The sequence below is a fragment of the Dipodomys merriami genome, unplaced genomic scaffold (genome assembly GCF_024711535.1).
Source record: "Dipodomys merriami isolate MVZ:Mamm:240054 unplaced genomic scaffold, mDipMer1.0.p SCAF_209, whole genome shotgun sequence".
Lineage (NCBI taxonomy): Eukaryota > Metazoa > Chordata > Mammalia > Rodentia > Heteromyidae > Dipodomys > Dipodomys merriami.
The window spans coordinates 229483-246223 of record NW_027203482.1 but is presented as its reverse complement, the minus strand read 5'-3'; the positions used below and the strand labels follow the sequence as shown (position 1 = coordinate 246223).

Sequence of the window (16741 nt, the reverse complement as noted above, 5' to 3'; positions counted from 1 at the left end):
TCTCCTTTTCCCTTCGTGGACTTGTGGCCTTGTCAGCTCTGCTGGAGATAAACCTCTCTCCAGGGACACTGTCTGCGTGGTCTTCTGGGGGTAAGTTCCTTCCGGCCATCAACACAATACTGGGCACTTTCTAAGAGGACAATCGGTGACTTGCACTCGGCAGCAGCTAAAAAGGAAGCCAGGCCTGTTTGGGAAGGATACCTCGATGTCCATGGAAATCGAGTCTTCCGATGTGATCCGTCTGATCCTGCAGTACCTGAAGGAGAGCTGTTTACATCGGGCCTTGGCTACCTTATAAGAGGAGGCTGCCGTCTCTCTGAATACAGTGGACAGCATCAAGAGTTTCGTGGCTGACATTCATAGTGGCCGTTGGGTTTACTGGTCTGTCAGCGAGCGGTTGCGTGGGGAGCTCCTGATTGGGGTCTGTTTAAGTCAAGCAGGCCTCAAACTCATTATGTAGCCCCAGACAAGCCTAAAACTCCCCATTCTGTTCCAGCCTCCTGAGGACCAGGATTGTGTGTACCACCTACCTGACACATTCTATTGTTTTAATACTGAAGCCAGTTTACCATGTCTTCGGCAGCTGTGGATACAGTTAATGCCACGCCCCTGTCGGGGTCCAAAGAACTGAGTTTAGAGGAACCAAAGAAGATGACCCGAGAGGACTGGAGGAAGAAGAAGGAGCTAGAAGAACAGCGGAAGCTGGGTAATGCTCCTGCAGAAGTGGATGAAGAAGGAAAAGATATCAATCCACACATCCCTCAGTATATTTCTTCAGTACCATGGTACATCGATCCATCGAAAAGACCCACCTTAAAGCACCAGAGGCCACAACCTGAGAAACAGAAGCAGTTCAGTTCATCTGGAGAATGGTACAAGAGAGGTGTAAAAGAGAATTCCATAACCACCAAGTACCGCAAAGGCGCCTGTGAGAACTGCGGGGCCATGACGCACAAGAAGAAGGACTGTTTTGAGAGACCCAGACGAGTTGGGGCCAAGTTTACTGGGACTAACATAGCGCCAGATGAGCACGTCCAGCCTCAGCTCACGTTTGACTATGACGGGAAGAGAGATCGCTGGAATGGCTACAATCCAGAGGAACACATGAAAATTGTGGAAGAGTATGCCAAAGTTGACCTGGCAAAACGAATGCTGAAAGCCCAGAAATTACAAGAATTAGCCTCAGGAAAATTAGTGGAACAGGCTAATTCTCCAAAACATCAGTGGGGAGAAGAGGAACCAAATTCTCAGACGGAAAAAGATCACAACAGTGAAGATGAGGATGAAGATAAATATGCAGATGATATTGACATGCCCGGACAGAATTTTGACTCTAAGAGGCGAATTACAGTCCGGAATCTAAGGATTCGAGAAGATATTGCAAAATATTTGAGAAATTTAGATCCAAATTCTGCCTACTATGATCCCAAAACTAGAGCGATGAGAGAAAATCCCTACGCCAATGCAGGGAAGAATCCAGATGAAGTGAATTATGCAGGCGATAACTTCGTCAGATACACAGGAGATACCATTTCCATGGCTCAGACACAGTTGTTTGCCTGGGAGGCGTATGACAAGGGCTCGGAGGTGCACCTGCAGGCAGATCCCACGAAGCTGGAGCTGTTGTATAAATCCTTCAAAGTCAAGAAGGAAGACTTCAAAGAACAGCAGAAAGAAAGCAGCCTGGAAAAGTATGGCGGCCAAGAACATCTGGATGCTCCTCCCTCTGAGTTGCTCTTAGCCCAGACGGAAGACTATGTGGAGTACTCACGGCATGGGGCGGTCATCAAGGGGCAGGAGCGGGCCGTGGCCTGCTCCAAGTATGAAGAGGACGTGAAGATCCACAACCACACGCACATCTGGGGATCTTACTGGAAAGAAGGCCGATGGGGATACAAATGCTGTCACTCGTTCTTCAAGTATTCCTACTGCACTGGAGAAGCTGGGAAGGAGACTGCTAATGCCCAGGGGTGCGTGATAAGTGATGAGACTGGCGAAGAGTCGGTGAAGAAACCACAGACACTCGTGAAGATGCACCACGAAAAACTAAAGAAAAAGAAGCACCGGAAGAGCAGCTCTGACAGTGATGACGAAGAGAAGAAACAGGAGAAACTGAAGAAGGCACTGAACGCCGAGGAGGCCCGCCTGCTCCATGTCAAGGAGATCTTACAAATTGACGAGAGAAAGCGGCCATACAACAGTGTATATGAAACTCGAGAGCCCACGGAGGAGGAAATGGAGGCCTACAGAGTGAAACGTCAGAGGCCAGATGACCCCATGGCCTGTTTCCTGGGCCAGCAATAACTAGCCGGGGGAGGTAGTCCAGGGTTCAGTCCAGCATGCACCGCAACCTCATAGATAGAAAAACCGTGACCTGTCCCTTGGTGCCTGACTTCAATAAAGCTTTCAGAAGTCTCAAAAAAAAAAAAAAAGACCCAGCCGGAGCGGTACATTCATCTGGAGAACCTCTTGGCCAGGCCTTACTTTGATCCTGGTGAGGCATACCCAGAAGGAAGCAGCAAAGAGAAAAGAAGAGCAGCCATTGCCCAAGCCTTAGCTGGCGAAGTCAGTGTGGAGCCTCCATCTCGTCTCTTGGCATTGCTGGGCCAAGCTCTGAAGTGGCAGCAGCACCAAGGGTTGCTCCCGCCTGGTCCCACCATAGATCTGTTTCGAGGTAAAGCAGCTGTCAAAGATGTGGAGGAAGAAAAGTTTCCTACACAGCTGAGCAGGCATATTAAGTTTGGTCAGAAGTCACACGTGGAATGTGCTAGATTTTCTCCAGATGGTCAGTATCTGGTCACTGGGTCTGTTGATGGATTTATTGAAGTATGGAACTTTATGACTGGAAAAATCAGGAAGGATCTTAAGTACCAGGCACAGGATAACTTCATGATGATGGACCATGCTGTCCTCTGCATGTGTTTTAGCAGAGATACAGAAATGTTAGCAACTGAGGCCCAAGATGGAAAGATCAATTGTGGAAGATTCAGAGTGGACAGTGTTTAAGGAGGTTTGAAAGGGCACATAGTAAAGGTGTCACTGTCTGAGCTTTTCCAAACACAGCAGTCAGATCCTTAGTGTCTCTTTGGACTAATCAGAATTCATGGCTTAAAATCTGGGAAAACCCTAAAGGAATTTTGTGGTCATTCCTCCTTCGTTAATGAAGCAACATTTACACAAGATGGACATTATATTATCAGTGCTTCCTCTGATGGCACTGTAAAGATCTGGAATATGAAGAAAATTGAATGCTCAAATACCTTGAAATACTTGGGCAGGACTTCGGGGACAGACATTACTGTCAACAATGTGATCCTGCTTCCTAAAAACCCAGAACACTTTGTGGTATGCAACCGATCAAACACTGTGGTCATCATGAACATGCAAGGCCAGATTGTCAGAAGCTTCAGCTCTGGTAAGAGAGAAGGTGGTGACTTTGCTGTGCTCTCTCTCCTCCTGGTGAATGGATCTATTGTGTGGGGGAAGACTTTGTGCTCTACTGCTTTAACACAGTCACTGGCAAACTGGAGAGAACTTTGACAGTTCACGAGAAGGATGTGATTGGGATTGCACATCATCCTCATCAGAATTTGATTGTTACCTACAGTGAAGATGGACTTCTAAAGCTCTGGAAATCCTAATTCACATTTTAAAAATCTAGTTTGAAGCATGTACTTAAATGAAGACATACTCATGTGTTTGTTTTTTCAGATCAGCTTTCTAAGGAAAAAAATTATCCCATTTCCCCAAGGATAATTATAGTCTTAAAAAGTTTCTCTTTTAAAAATGTATTTTTAAGATTTTAGTTTTTCTGCTTATAACCATGGTAGACATATTACTGACATTTCTAGAAAAAAGATGTTCTTTGATTATCTGAAATCCTTATTGCAGTTTACTTCCCATCATAAAACTTGTGAATAACCCTGTATTCAGTAGCTGTTTTTTTAAAGATGTTAATACACTACACATTTCTGGATGCTTTGTAAATAAATGTTCACCCCCCCCAAAAAAAAAAGATGAAAATTTGAGACACGAACCTTCAAGCTATATGCTTCGATTTCTCTCTTGGAAGATTTGTAGGTACTGATGACCCAGTACTTGGAGAAGGTCTAGACTTCTGTTGCTTTTCGTTCATGGTTACAAGTCAAACTAAAAATTGCTCATGCTTGGAATATTAGAACCAAGGAAATAAGGTTCCCTGTTGAGATACTACATATTGCCTGTGTTTAAAGCATCATCTTGGACTTCTGTGTGAAGATGGTGTCCGGCAGTGGATAAAAAACTTGGACTTTCTGACCAGGCCCTGGCTGGCAGTGGACTTAACTCTGGAGGTGGCAGTTAAAGATTTGGAGACTGGAGTTCACCTTGTGAAAGGTCATCACTTGCACTTGGAATGGTCTCAAATTGTGGGATTAATGGGAATAGCCTTTCAGTTACCTAGGATCGTGGTTGATATGAAGTCATGTTTAACTGTATTTACTGTTAGTTGACAACTTGATGTACCATGTTTCCCTTGTATGGTCTTACGTAATCAAATCATTGTTCAAATAAAGTTTGTAAGTTTGCCTCATAGCATTTCATTGGTAACTTCATTTTGTTCTTTATAGGTGTTAAAGAATGATCATTGACTTTCTACTTGACATTCTTGTTGCTGGGCAGTTTATATTTATCCCCATATGACGTTATTGAAACTGGGCAGTTTGTATTTATCCCCATATGACATTATTGAAACGATCTCTTTGGTGTCAAGAAAGAATTTCTTACTGGGTTTGGAGCCCAGAGAAAACAAAGTAATGAATAAGAAAGATACCATATACTTGCCAGTTCAACTAAAAGGGTGACAAAGAACAAGGATACTGTGATTTAATGTATACTCAAAGAATAAAATGTCTCCCAATTACTGTGCCCAGCACTTTCAGAGGAATGCATTCTAATCTTTGCTTCATGAATTCCACTTTTTTTTAATGTTCTATATTTTTAGTTGTAAGCAGTAAACTTGATTGTAACATCCTTGTAATTACTAAACAATGTAAAATAAAAGTCCAAACATCTTCTCCTTGACATACTTCCTCATCAGTATAGACAGAAAAGAATTACAAAAGAATTACATTATTTCTGAAGCTGGAATCAAGAATGAGCCATGGGTCTGAATTGATGTTCACACAAAGGACCTGGCCACACCCGCAGAAATCACTGTTGATATTTCATACATACACAGATGTTACTACTGAAATCTCCTTAGAAGTCAGGGCATAAAAGTGTCTTTAAAAGATTTTGCTTGTGGATCCAAAAAAAACACAACTTAGGATTATAAAAAAAAAAATGAAACCTTTCCAAATATTTAGGGGGAAAAATGGACACTACAGGAAGATACCTAGAGTTCCCCAGTCTGAGAAGCAGTGACTGTATTAAAATATTAGTAATGACAATATAGTTTAAAAAGTGTTCGATTATGAAATCTCAACAGCCTCTGGAGTATAGTCGCTAATAGCACTTTAGTCTGATAAGCTATTTCTCCTGCTTTATAAATCTATGTTAGTTGTTTAAATGGCTTGAAGTATTTCAGAAGGACACTGACAAAAATTGGCTGATAGCTATTCCTAGTGCTGTCTTAAGAGAGCAACATCCTGTTGAGTGTTGGTAACTTAGGATCATCACCCCTGAGGCTTGTGCTGCTATCCTGGTAGCACAGGCTCCTTGCCCTTAGAGAACTTCTGTTTTTAAATTGAAGGCAGCTGGCAGCCAGGCGCTGGTGGCTGAGGCCCTGTGATCCTAGCTCCTCAGGAGGCTGAGATCTGAGGATTGTGGTTCAAAGCCAGCCCAGGCAGGAAAGTCCTTCAGACCCTTGTCTGCAATAAACCACTCAGAACACCGGAAGTGGCATTGTGGCTCCAGTAGTAGAGCACTGGCCTGGAGCTGAAGAGATGAGACACAGCCCCCAGGCCCAGAGTTCAAGCCCCACAACTGACCAAAGGGAAAAAAAGATACCCAAGCAAATAGGACCAGGCTTGCTGTCACATAAGAATCAATTTCAAAGAATAGGAAAAGAAAAAAAGTTCAGATGTTTTTTTAATCATAGGCACACAATTATACTGCCTAGCTGCTGCCATTTCTGTATCTTCTGGGAAGGGCAGAATATAAGAGAAAGGAATTCAGACATTTTAGTCCAAAGAACTGGTTTTAATAATTGTTTAAATGTGATGGGATTAAAAGCATTCTACATTTAAACTATTGCTCAGCACCAGTATTGTATATATTACAAATCATAATTTCTAAGTCTGGATTTTTTGTGTGTTTGACTGTTTCTAAGCTAAATTACCTGTCTATAAAATTTTTCTGTTCTTGAAAAGATCCTTATTTTTAAATAAAGCATTTTTCTATATTAAAAAATGTGTACTTTCTTTGAAAGTGGGATAAAGAGGAATACAAGAAACTAAGACTCACAGGAGAGAGTGAAAAGGATGGAAAACCAGGGCAGCCAATCAAGAGGGAGTTTCAGTAACAGAGACTATAAAGTGGGCTCGTCTTCCCAAGATTGGATTGCAAATGTCATGACCAAGACAACCCCACCATCTGAGATGGGAGGATATTACTGCAATGTCTGTGACTGTGGTGAGAGACTCCATCAACTTCCTGGATCATATGAATGGAAAGAATCAACGGAACCTGGGCATGACGATGCATGTGGAACGTTCTATCCCGGATCAGGTGAAGAAAGGCTTTGAGGTTGGTCAATAAGATGGAAGACCAGCTGAAGGATTATGATTTTGAGCAAAGGATGAAGAAACTCAGGAAGAAAAGGCTAAAGCATACAAGAAAGAAACAAAAGGAGAAGAACAGGAGAGTGGAGGAGGACTGACATTTGAGGAGGAGGAGATGGCGGCTGTGATGGGCTTCTTGGCTGTGATTCCACCAAGAAGAGTTACTGAGCCTTTCTGTGATGGGCCTAATTTTGGCCTATGTTGGCCTTTGTGGGTGTGTGTATTTGTTAGGGGGGTGGAGTCATTCCTTTTGGATACTGGAGAAAGACCTTCAGAGTGTTAATGGCCAGACTAGAGGGTGGGCATTTGTGGCTCAGAGGATGTTCAGATTCATATGACATTACCTACTCATATTCCACCTTTTCATGCCTTTGGATCATGAGTTTTACTCTGTTCTCATCAGTACAAATCCAATTAGAGACAAAGCCATCACTAGGCAAGATTTGACTTTCCAGTATTTCCTGCAGCAGCACTGAATACTTTTCACATTATAAAGCTAGTAGATTCAATGAGCCAAGGATAAACACCTTTGAGCAGAGTCAATAACATTCTTGCATCTTTGCATTCTTATCATTTTTACAAACTAGTCTAAAGTCTGAGTTTTATCAGCAGTCTCTACCTTTGGATGTCAACTTCTGTCAATGCCAGTTACTTAAGTGTATCAGTCTCAAATTTATACCTAGTTCTAGTTAGATTCTCATACTCAACATAATTGAAGCGAATATTCCCTTCTCTAAAAAGGACTCTGGCTTAATGTTCAATTGTGTGCCTGAAAGTTTTGGTGGCTGTATCAGTGTTTACTCTTCCAGAATCAGTTTATCCTAGGATGGGACAGAAAGAGTGTGAAGGACTTCTCCTGGCCTCTCTTGCAAGTAGCTTTCTAAGTCAACAAAAGGCCCCTCCCAGACCTAAACAGGGCCCTTGATGACTTTATGTCTGGGGCAGGTGGGGCAGGTGGGGCCCTCCCACTTCCTGCCTCATCACTATATAAATAAGAGTCTTCAAAGACACACCAAGGCATTTTCCTTTTCCCTTGGAGTAGAAAGGTCTATTACCAGCAGAGCTGACAAGGCCAAGTTCCCACAATCTACGTGACTTTGTCTGCGTGGCCCTTTGAGGTAAGATCCTTTCAGCTATAAACCCAAGACTAGGCACTTTAAAGATGACCAATGATACATGGAAATTTGAGACACTACCATAAGCTATGTTCTTTGGTTTCTTGTAACCATTAACTGAAAGCAGTAGAAGTCTAGACCTTCGCAAAGTATTGGTTCATTAGTACCGAAAAAGCGTCCAAGTCAGATTGAAAATTGCTCATACTTGGACCATTAGAACAAAGGAAAAAAGTTCCCTAATAAGCTCTTAATTGTCTTTTGTTTCAAAGCATCATCTTGGAGATTTGGTGCTTGCTTCTGTGGAAAGACTGCGGACAAAATGCCGGAGTGGGACAGTGAACCGTTCTCCAACCCTTTGGCTCCAGATGGCCATGATGTGGATGATCCTTTCCAATCAAAACTCACCAATGAAGATTTCAGGAAACTTTTCATGACCCCAAGGGCTGCACCTACCTCTGCACTACCTTCTAAGTCATGTCACCATGAGATGTCAAGAGAGTGCAATGAGGATGAAGATCCAGCTGCCCGAAGGAGAAAAAAGAAAAGTTATTATGCTAAGTTACGCCAACAAGAAATTGAGAGAGAGAGCGAGCTAGCAGAGAAGTACCGGGACCGTGCCAAGGAACGAAGAGATGGTGTGAACAAAGATTATGAGGAAACCAAGCCGATTAGCACTGCAGCCAACTATAGGGCTGTGGGCCCCACAGCAGAGGTGGACAAATCAGCTGCAGAGAAGAGAAGACAGGTGATCCAGGAGTCCAAATTTTTGGGTGGTGACATGGAGCACACCCACTTGGTGAAAGGCCTGGATTTTGCTCTTCTTCAAAAGGTACGAGCTGAGATTGCCAGCAAAGAGGAAGAGGAATTGATGGAGAAACCTCAAAAGGAAACCAAGAAAGATGAGGATCCTGAGAACAAAATTGAATTTAAAACTCGTCTTGGCCACAATGTTTATCATACGCTTTTTAAGAGCAAAGCTGATGAGCGGAATGAGCTGTTCTTGCCAGGGCGCATGGCCTATCTGGTGGACCTGGAGGATGAGTATGGGGACACAGATATTCCCAACACACTTATCCGTAGCAAGGCTGATTGCCCAACCATGGAGGCCCAGACCACGCTGACAACAAATGACACTGTCATCAGCAAACTCACTCAGATCCTTTCATACCTGAGGCTGGGTACCCGAAACAAGAAGCTCAAGAAGAAGGATAAAGGGAAGATGGAAGAGAAGAAGCCTCCTGAGGCTGACATGAACATTTTTGAGGACATTGGGGACTATGTTTTCTCCACAACCAAGACACCTCGGGACAAGCAGCAAGAGAGATATGGTGAACGAGAGCCAGACAGAGACCTGGACCAGGATTGGGAGAGAGAACGAGATCAGGAGAGGGAGCAAGAAAAGAGGCACAGCTATTTTGAGAAGCCAAAAGCGGATGTTGAGCCCATGGAAGTTGACAAAGGACCTGGGTCTGCCCAAGACTTGATCAAGTCAATCAATGAAAAGTTTGCAGGGTCTGCCAGTTGGGAAGGCATTGAGTCATTGAAGAAGCCAGAAGACAAAAAGCAGCTGGGTGATTTCTTTGGCATGTCTAACAGTTATGCAGAGTGCTATCCTGCCACGATGGATGACGTGGCAGTGGATAGTGACGAGGAGGTGGATTATAGCAAAATGGACCGGGGTAACAAGAAGGGCCCCTTAGGCCGCTGGGACTTTGATACCCAGGAGGAATACAGCACGTATATGAGCAATAAGGAAGCTTTGCCCAAGGCTGCATTCCAGTATGGTATTAAGATGTCTGAAGGACGGAAAACCAGGTGACTTAAAGAAACCAATGGCAAAGCAGAGCTTGATCGGCAGTGGAAGAAGATCAGTGTAATAATTGAGAAGAGGAAGAAGATGGAGGCTGAAGGGGTTCAAGCAAAAAGACTAAAATACTAATCTTTACTTCCAACTGAAAAAATCTCCACATGGGTATCCTCTCTACTTTCTATAATTCCTAGAAAGGTTGTAAGGTGGTATTTGTTGTTTTGTTTGCAAATGTGTATAAAGTTTTATTGCGTAAACACCTGATTGCATTAAAATTGGTAACCAGTTTTTTAAAAAAGCATCATCTTGGAGTTTTGTGTGAAGATGGCATCTATTAGCGGGGCAACAAACTTGGACTTTCACCGAAAGTGGGAAAAAGATGAATACAAGAAACTTGCTGTAAAGAGACTCCCTGGAGAGAGAAAAGGGTGGAAAACCAGTGCAGCCAGTCAAGCCAGAGCTTCATTTGTTAAGGAAATAATTGACAAGTACCCAGCTGTTGTAAAGATGGACTCTGGAGATGAGTGAAACTTGACCAGACTCATTTAGAGACTAATTCCCACACCAGGAAAAAGAATTCTAGTTTTAAATGGCAGCTACAAAGGCAATGACCCCACTCTGGAATCCATCAATGAAAAGACTTTCTTAGCTACTGTGACCATCGAAACGGGGCCTGGAAAAGGACAGAGTTGAAGGAATTCAATATGAAGACACATCTAAACTTGCCTGATTGAAAATGTGTCACCAGTACATTAAAATAACTCTAAAGCATCCAGTTGCTGTTTGTCAAAGCATTGTAAGACTCTACTGTGTTAGGGTATTTCTTTTGTGTAAAACAAATGATTTTATTTAAATATTGTATAATTGTGTAAATGTTTAGAATATGTCTCCTGAAGTACCAAAACTGTGTGCTTTAAGATCTGTGCATAAGAGGGTATGTGTGTTGTGCACCTGTGTGTATATATGTAAACATGTTGGAGATTAAAAAAACTGTCAGCATGATATAAAAAATGGATGAGATTAAGTTTAAACTCTAAGGAAGGTCAACAAGTTAGGGTGTGTTACCAAACTCTGAAAGGATTATTGTTTTAGAGAGGACCTTTAGTTAAAAGGTTTTCTAAGTCAGGCCTGTGGCTCAGGTCTGTAATCCTAGCTACTCAGGTGGCTGAGATATGAGGAGCTCAGTTCAAAGCCAGCCCGGGCAGGAAACTCCGTGAGATTCTTATCTCCAATAAAACATCAGAAAGCTGGAAGTGGCACTGTGGCTTAAGTGGTAGAGCACTCGCCTTGAGCTGAAGAGCTGAGGGCCAGTGCCCAAGTGAAAAACCTAAGCAATTCCATTTTACTTAAGACCCCATCTCGGTTCTGTGACTTAACTCATGGCCCACTTTAGCCCTAATGCTAGGGGTTTATGACAAAGCCATGCACAGTTCTTGGAGCCATAGATGGTGTTTGCTTAAGGCAGATGTTAGCCCCCAAGTGGTGTTGCCCCCCCCAGTGACCTAGGGCTAAGAGTTTCAGTTCCAAGGAAAGCCACATAATTTTCTGACCAACTGGTTCTTCAGAGCCCAGGGCGAGACATGCCATACATTCTGTTGGTCCAGGTGTGAATCATAACTGTTTTTGGTCAAGCTATGGACCAAGGATATTTTTCTGTAAAGGTCAAACAATCATATTTGCCCAGCTTAGCTTGCTTTAAATGTTAACCAATCATGTAATTTCTTATGTAAAAGTTCCTTAAAATTGTTTGTTCAATACTATAAAAAACTGTGCTGATTCTATGCTCAGGGCCTCTTAGCGTCACTGGTTGCCGAGTGCGCGGAGGACCAAGCTCGAGCTTGCAATAAACCACTCTTTGCTGTTTGCATTGATCGTGGTCTCTGGTGGTCTATGAGGGGGCATCCGAAAACAGGGTACTTCACAAGCTCAGAGTTCAAGCCCCAAGACCTACAAAAAAAGGTTTTCTACGGGTTCTTGACTTTTGCAAAGTTAATGCTTAAGGCTATTGGCACTGTAATCAAGTTATCTGGCTTAGCAGATACTTTTCCTGCACTGCTAAAACTGGGGCCTAAGTGTCAAATTTAAGTGTGAAGGTTTGTTGAGCACTGCCAAAGAAATGGCCCATTCTGGCTGTCCCAAGTGCTTGGTTTCTCAGAGATCAAAAAAGGACAGAACAAACTAAGAATGGTCTAACTTTGGGAGGGGTGTTCTGGCAAAAGGTGAGCTCAGCCAGTCCATGCACAGTGACAGGCCCTGGGGTGAGTCCATGCATGGTGGAAGAGGGTAAACTGGTACAAAGGCAGTTCATCTAACCTTAAGGTGTCCAATATATATGCCCATCTTCATCCTGTGTCTGTTCCTTGCAGATGGACGCTGGAAACCTTTATGTTAAAGTGGGTGATTGGTATTTCTAAACCTGCCCCTTGGAATGTACTTAACCCCCCTTTTAAAACTTTTCCAATTTAAGGAGGTTTATCTGCGATGTAATTTGGTTTCAATGCTATTTTACAATTGGATGCATTTTTAAAAAGGCATAAAGATGCTAAGCTTGGATTCTTGGTAGAGTGCTAGTGCTTGCGTTAGAAAACCTTTAAACTCATGACAATTTTTTAAGAGGAAAAGCTCAGACTGCCAACCAATTGGTTAGTTTTAAACTGGGAAAAGGTAATGGGAGTTACCCAGTGTTTCAGGGTCATTTAAATGCAAATTAAAGTGGCTTTGGGGGGGAAGGATTAAAAGCAGCGACCCCTGTATAAAAATTTGTGAAGTGGTTGGCTTCCTAGACAAAGTAAAATTGTCCTTAAATGTTTCAAAAGGAGGAAAAATTAGGACTACCAAAATAGTTGTGTAATTGCTATTTCAGTTTGCCCTTTCAAGGTTTTTTGCAACTGGTGGTATTGTCCCCCTGGTCCCTCAGCTCCACCCAGCCCTAGGATTCCCGCCAAACAGCTGTCCACTCCCTCTCTACATCCAGACCCACTTGGGCACACACCTACCTCAGTACCTGCCTGGAGACCCACCTGCCACTTGGATAGGGATGAATACCCAGTGCTCCCTCTCCCGGGAAATATGGCCCCTCTAATACAGCCTTATGATCTTTCTCCTGTTCCTGCTTGCCTCCACATGGTCCCTGGGATGGTTGTGAACGATTATCACTAACGTTTCCAGCAGGCCCACAGAGAAGAAGATTCTTACAAGTTTGTCAGATGTAACTTTGGTCCTCAATAAATTCCAGGTTAAGACCATGCTTGGGAGACAATTTTTCTAACTACCCCCTTGTTGCTTTTAATTGGAGTATAGTGGCCTTTTGTAAAGACTCATTGATCTAAGACTTGGAATTCATTAAAAATTAAGACAAACTGGATGCTTAGCCGCTATTCTACTTTGCTCCTGTTCTACTTGGAGTTCTTTGTAATTGAAGGTAACAGTTCATAGCACATTAGTCTTTTTAACTGTTGCAATAGCTGCAACTTTTTGCGCAATAAAGGTTAGAGTCACAGAAGATGAGTAAAATCAAAGATGATGCTCCTCATGAATGAGAAAGCCAGCTTATTTTACGCTTACCTCCAGAATATGCTGCTAATGTGAGGAGGACAGTACTATCTGGCCATGTCCACCTGAAGGACAGATTGAGTGTTGAGTTATATCCTGATGGACGTCATGAACTCAGAGTGAACCGGGTCCCTTTGACAGCAAAACTGGCTAGATCTGCCTTGTGGTATGGAAAGGTTGAAGACCATTGACAAACCTTTTGTAAGATACCTGCTATCTGTCAGATGCTTATATGCACATTTGATGGTGATCTATGGAGTTTTCAGTTGCTACTGCCGATTCCAAAGCAGGCAAGAAAAAAAAAAAGTTTGTCTGGAACCATGAAATTTCTGCCTATAAAAATGTTAGAAAAGAGAAGGTTCTGGAATGTAAGGTATATTCAGTAGGTTTTATTAGGTAGCCCATAAAGATCACACCATGTGCTATTCAGGCAAGGAAAGTTTATTTACCGAATTGCTGCCCTGCCGAGAATGGTCCAGAAGCAGGTGGAAGAAGGGGAGACGCACCCCCAGGTCAGGACAGGAAGGCAGAGGTGTGGCCACACTGGATCTGGGCCTGGGACCTTCCCCAGGTCTGATGGGAGGCGTGACAGGGAGTGGCCAAGGATGTGACCTTGGAGGAGGGAGCAAGTGACTGCTTCCAGGTGAGCCAGTTATCTAGGTAACCATACTGGGCGTAAACTTAGCCTAGAGGTAGGGAGGCATCTAGCACAGGTGTCTGCATGGCCCAGGGCAGACTTTACTTGGAAGACAGCAAGATAATGTATTGGCTTCTTTTTCCACATCTGGAGATTCAAGTGATTGCTTCGTGTATGTTGGGGAAAATAGAGAACAGAAAAGGAATAGGCCAGACTCAATGGCCAACAAGGCAAGGACTGTTTATTAAGGAGCAGTAAGGGGCATAGACCTTTCCGTGGGTTTGGAGGTTCGAGGAGTGAATTTGGGGATCAGGCTTGTGAGACAGGGTCTTGCTGGCCACTTTACCAGCAATAAACCTTTGTTCTTTGCACCTGGATGTCTATGTGGTTTTCTGGAAAAGTCGAACATACTCTAACAAAAGCTGATTCCCATCAGTACAGATGCAGAAGCTGTCAGTACTTGGTGGAAGATCAAACAAGACACAGAAAATCAAGGCCTTGGGATCTCCTCTCCAGAAATGTCTGGCCACTGGCAGGGCCTTCACTCAGAATATGATGTGCTTTTCGAGATATTCTATGACCTTAGCCACAGCAGTGAAGATGCAGACAAGACACAGCATCAAGATGAAGATGTAAACATCATGGACACAGGAAGACCTAGAGAGACAGCTACAGGATAAGCTAAATGAATCAGATGAAATGAAGGAACCAATCAACTGGTTATTGGAATTCAGAAATATGAAAGGCAAGCTCCAAGAGACTCAGGACAGCAAAACAAGAGGATCTCACCAAAGTGAGATCCTGAACAAGTTTCAGGCTGTACCGGATAAACTTAAAAGATGGAGAAAAGGAATAGTTCAGTTCTTTGCAACAAGAGCTAGAATCACTTCTATAGAAGTGAGAATGTTGCTACTTAATTTCAGGCTGGTTACCATAAACACTAAGTTTCCTCACTTGGACTGAGTATTAAGACATTGCAATAGTTCTCTAATGCTCAAAGTTTTGTTGAACCATCAATTTCAGAACCACATACTGGGTTATACATTCATTTGGCCTGTCAGAGTGCATAGGGAGAGTAATGCTTGTTTTAGTTGGAAGGTCCCTGGCCATGCAGGCTCTGGCCTCCCTACCCCCTGTGTAAGTCTCCACCCAGTACCTAAATTACCTAGGTAACTGGCATACTTGGAGACTACCTTCCTAGCCCCTCCTCCAAGGTCACAAGCTGGGCTGTCCCCAGTCAGGCCTCCCATCTGAACTAGGGAGGGTCCTGGGCCCTGAGGTCATCCGCTTCCGGTGGTGCCACACCTGGCCCCCTTCTCTACTTAAACACAGGCAGAACCTCAGATTGCCAATTCAGCCCGTGTAAACCCTTCCTGCCTGGATACTGTGTGGTGCTTTCTTCGCTGCCGGATTAATTTACCCAACAAGTATCATAGAAAATTAGTGAAATCAAAGTGACAAGGTTAGTCAAATTATAAGATTGGTGAAAGTTATAAGATGAGTGAAATAAACAGCTCAGCCTTCATCAGAGCCTCATTAAAAAAACTTTGCTGTTTCTCTGCTTTCCAGAAGCTTCTATTTTAAGGAAAAAAGTTTTTGGAGACAATATAGCTAGTTTTAAATTGTCTTTTGTCATAAATGCTATTTGCAATTCAAAGCTAATTCTCCTATGTAGAGATGTGAATAATTTTTAATAAAAGCAAATATTTTCACTTTAAAAAAAGCAGTTGGAGATGAAGTGAGGAAGTCAATTGATTTGACTTATGTAAACAGCAGTGGAGAAGGTAGTGGGGAAACTGAGTCACAGCCATCCCAGTGCCTGACCAGGTGCTGGGGGGGGTGCGGGGAGGGAGAAAGGGCTGTTGTTTCCCAGACATCCTGAAGCCTAGTCAGGAGGTGGGGGATTAATCCACCCCGCTCCAAGGTTTAAAGGTGAGATAGGTCATCCTCAGTCCTGGCTCTACCCAGGGGAATATGTGGATACAGTGTGTTTAGGTCCAGGGTAGTTCTGTTCCTTGTGCTGTGTTTATGTAGAATGCTTTGCTGAGGCTTGGTCTCCACCCAACAGGTGAGCTTTGTCTTTAAAAGGTGGGTGCATCTCCAGCTCCTGTGGTGTGTGGGAACATGGAAGACCATCTCACACAGCTCCAAGACGCGGTGAACGTGCTTGCAGATCATTTTTGTAATGCCATTGGCGTGTTGCAACAGTGTAGTCCGCCTGCTTCATTTAATAACATCCAATCCACAATGAACAAGGACCAACCAGCTAACCCCACAGAAGAATATGCTCAGCTTTTTACTACACTGATTACCCAGACAGCAAAAGACATTGATGTTTTGATAGATTCCTTACCCAGTGAAGAGTCCACAGCTGCATTACAGGATGGTATCTTATGTAAGCTAGAGGAAGAGAACGAAGAAGCTGCTACCTGTCTGGAAGGTGTTGTTTATCGAGGTGACTTGCTTCTACAAAGGATCCAGAGTGCACCTTATGACACCAATCAGTCCGAGCTGAAGAGAAAAATTGACCTCACATACAGTCTTTCCCTCCCAACTACTAGGCTCCGTCACACCCTGGACTGAGAAAAGGACTGGTCCCTGCTATTAGCATTCTGCAGCAGACATACCAACACAGCAGCACCAACTTCTCCCGTGTACTGCCATTGAGCTATGTGTGATTCTCTTCATTGTTGATAAAGAAGCTTATAAAAGCCATCTTCACGTCATTGTTTTTTTCTCCCCCTCTTGAAGATATCAAGGCAGATGTGTATTTGTGTTCATAACAGAATTAAAGTTTTTTTTTTTTAAAAAAGCTTGGTGTGAGTTCTGTTCGGGGCTGCAGATCTGTATAACTGACCACTTGCATTCT

At 43.3% G+C, this 16741-nt stretch overlaps 6 pseudogenes across 1 annotated transcript; all 6 read left to right on the top strand.

Annotated features, from left to right (window-relative positions):
• Positions 1-566: 566 nt before the first annotated feature.
• LOC138833471 (pre-mRNA-splicing factor SLU7 pseudogene) lies at positions 567-2304 on the top strand (annotated as a pseudogene). Its single transcript, XR_011373932.1, has one exon. The product of XR_011373932.1 is annotated as a pre-mRNA-splicing factor SLU7 pseudogene (transcript).
• Positions 2305-2339: 35 nt separating this feature from the next.
• Positions 2340-3641, top strand: LOC138833470 (WD40 repeat-containing protein SMU1 pseudogene; annotated as a pseudogene).
• Positions 3642-4676: 1035 nt separating this feature from the next.
• Positions 4677-7044, top strand: LOC138833469 (zinc finger matrin-type protein 2 pseudogene; annotated as a pseudogene).
• Positions 7045-8160: 1116 nt separating this feature from the next.
• LOC138833478 (protein Red pseudogene) lies at positions 8161-9815 on the top strand (annotated as a pseudogene).
• A 3371-nt stretch (positions 9816-13186) lies between these two features.
• On the top strand, positions 13187-14767 carry LOC138833468 (transcription initiation factor TFIID subunit 7-like; annotated as a pseudogene).
• A 1229-nt stretch (positions 14768-15996) lies between these two features.
• Positions 15997-16205, top strand: LOC138833477 (mediator of RNA polymerase II transcription subunit 21 pseudogene; annotated as a pseudogene).
• The last annotated feature ends 536 nt before the right edge of the window (positions 16206-16741 follow it).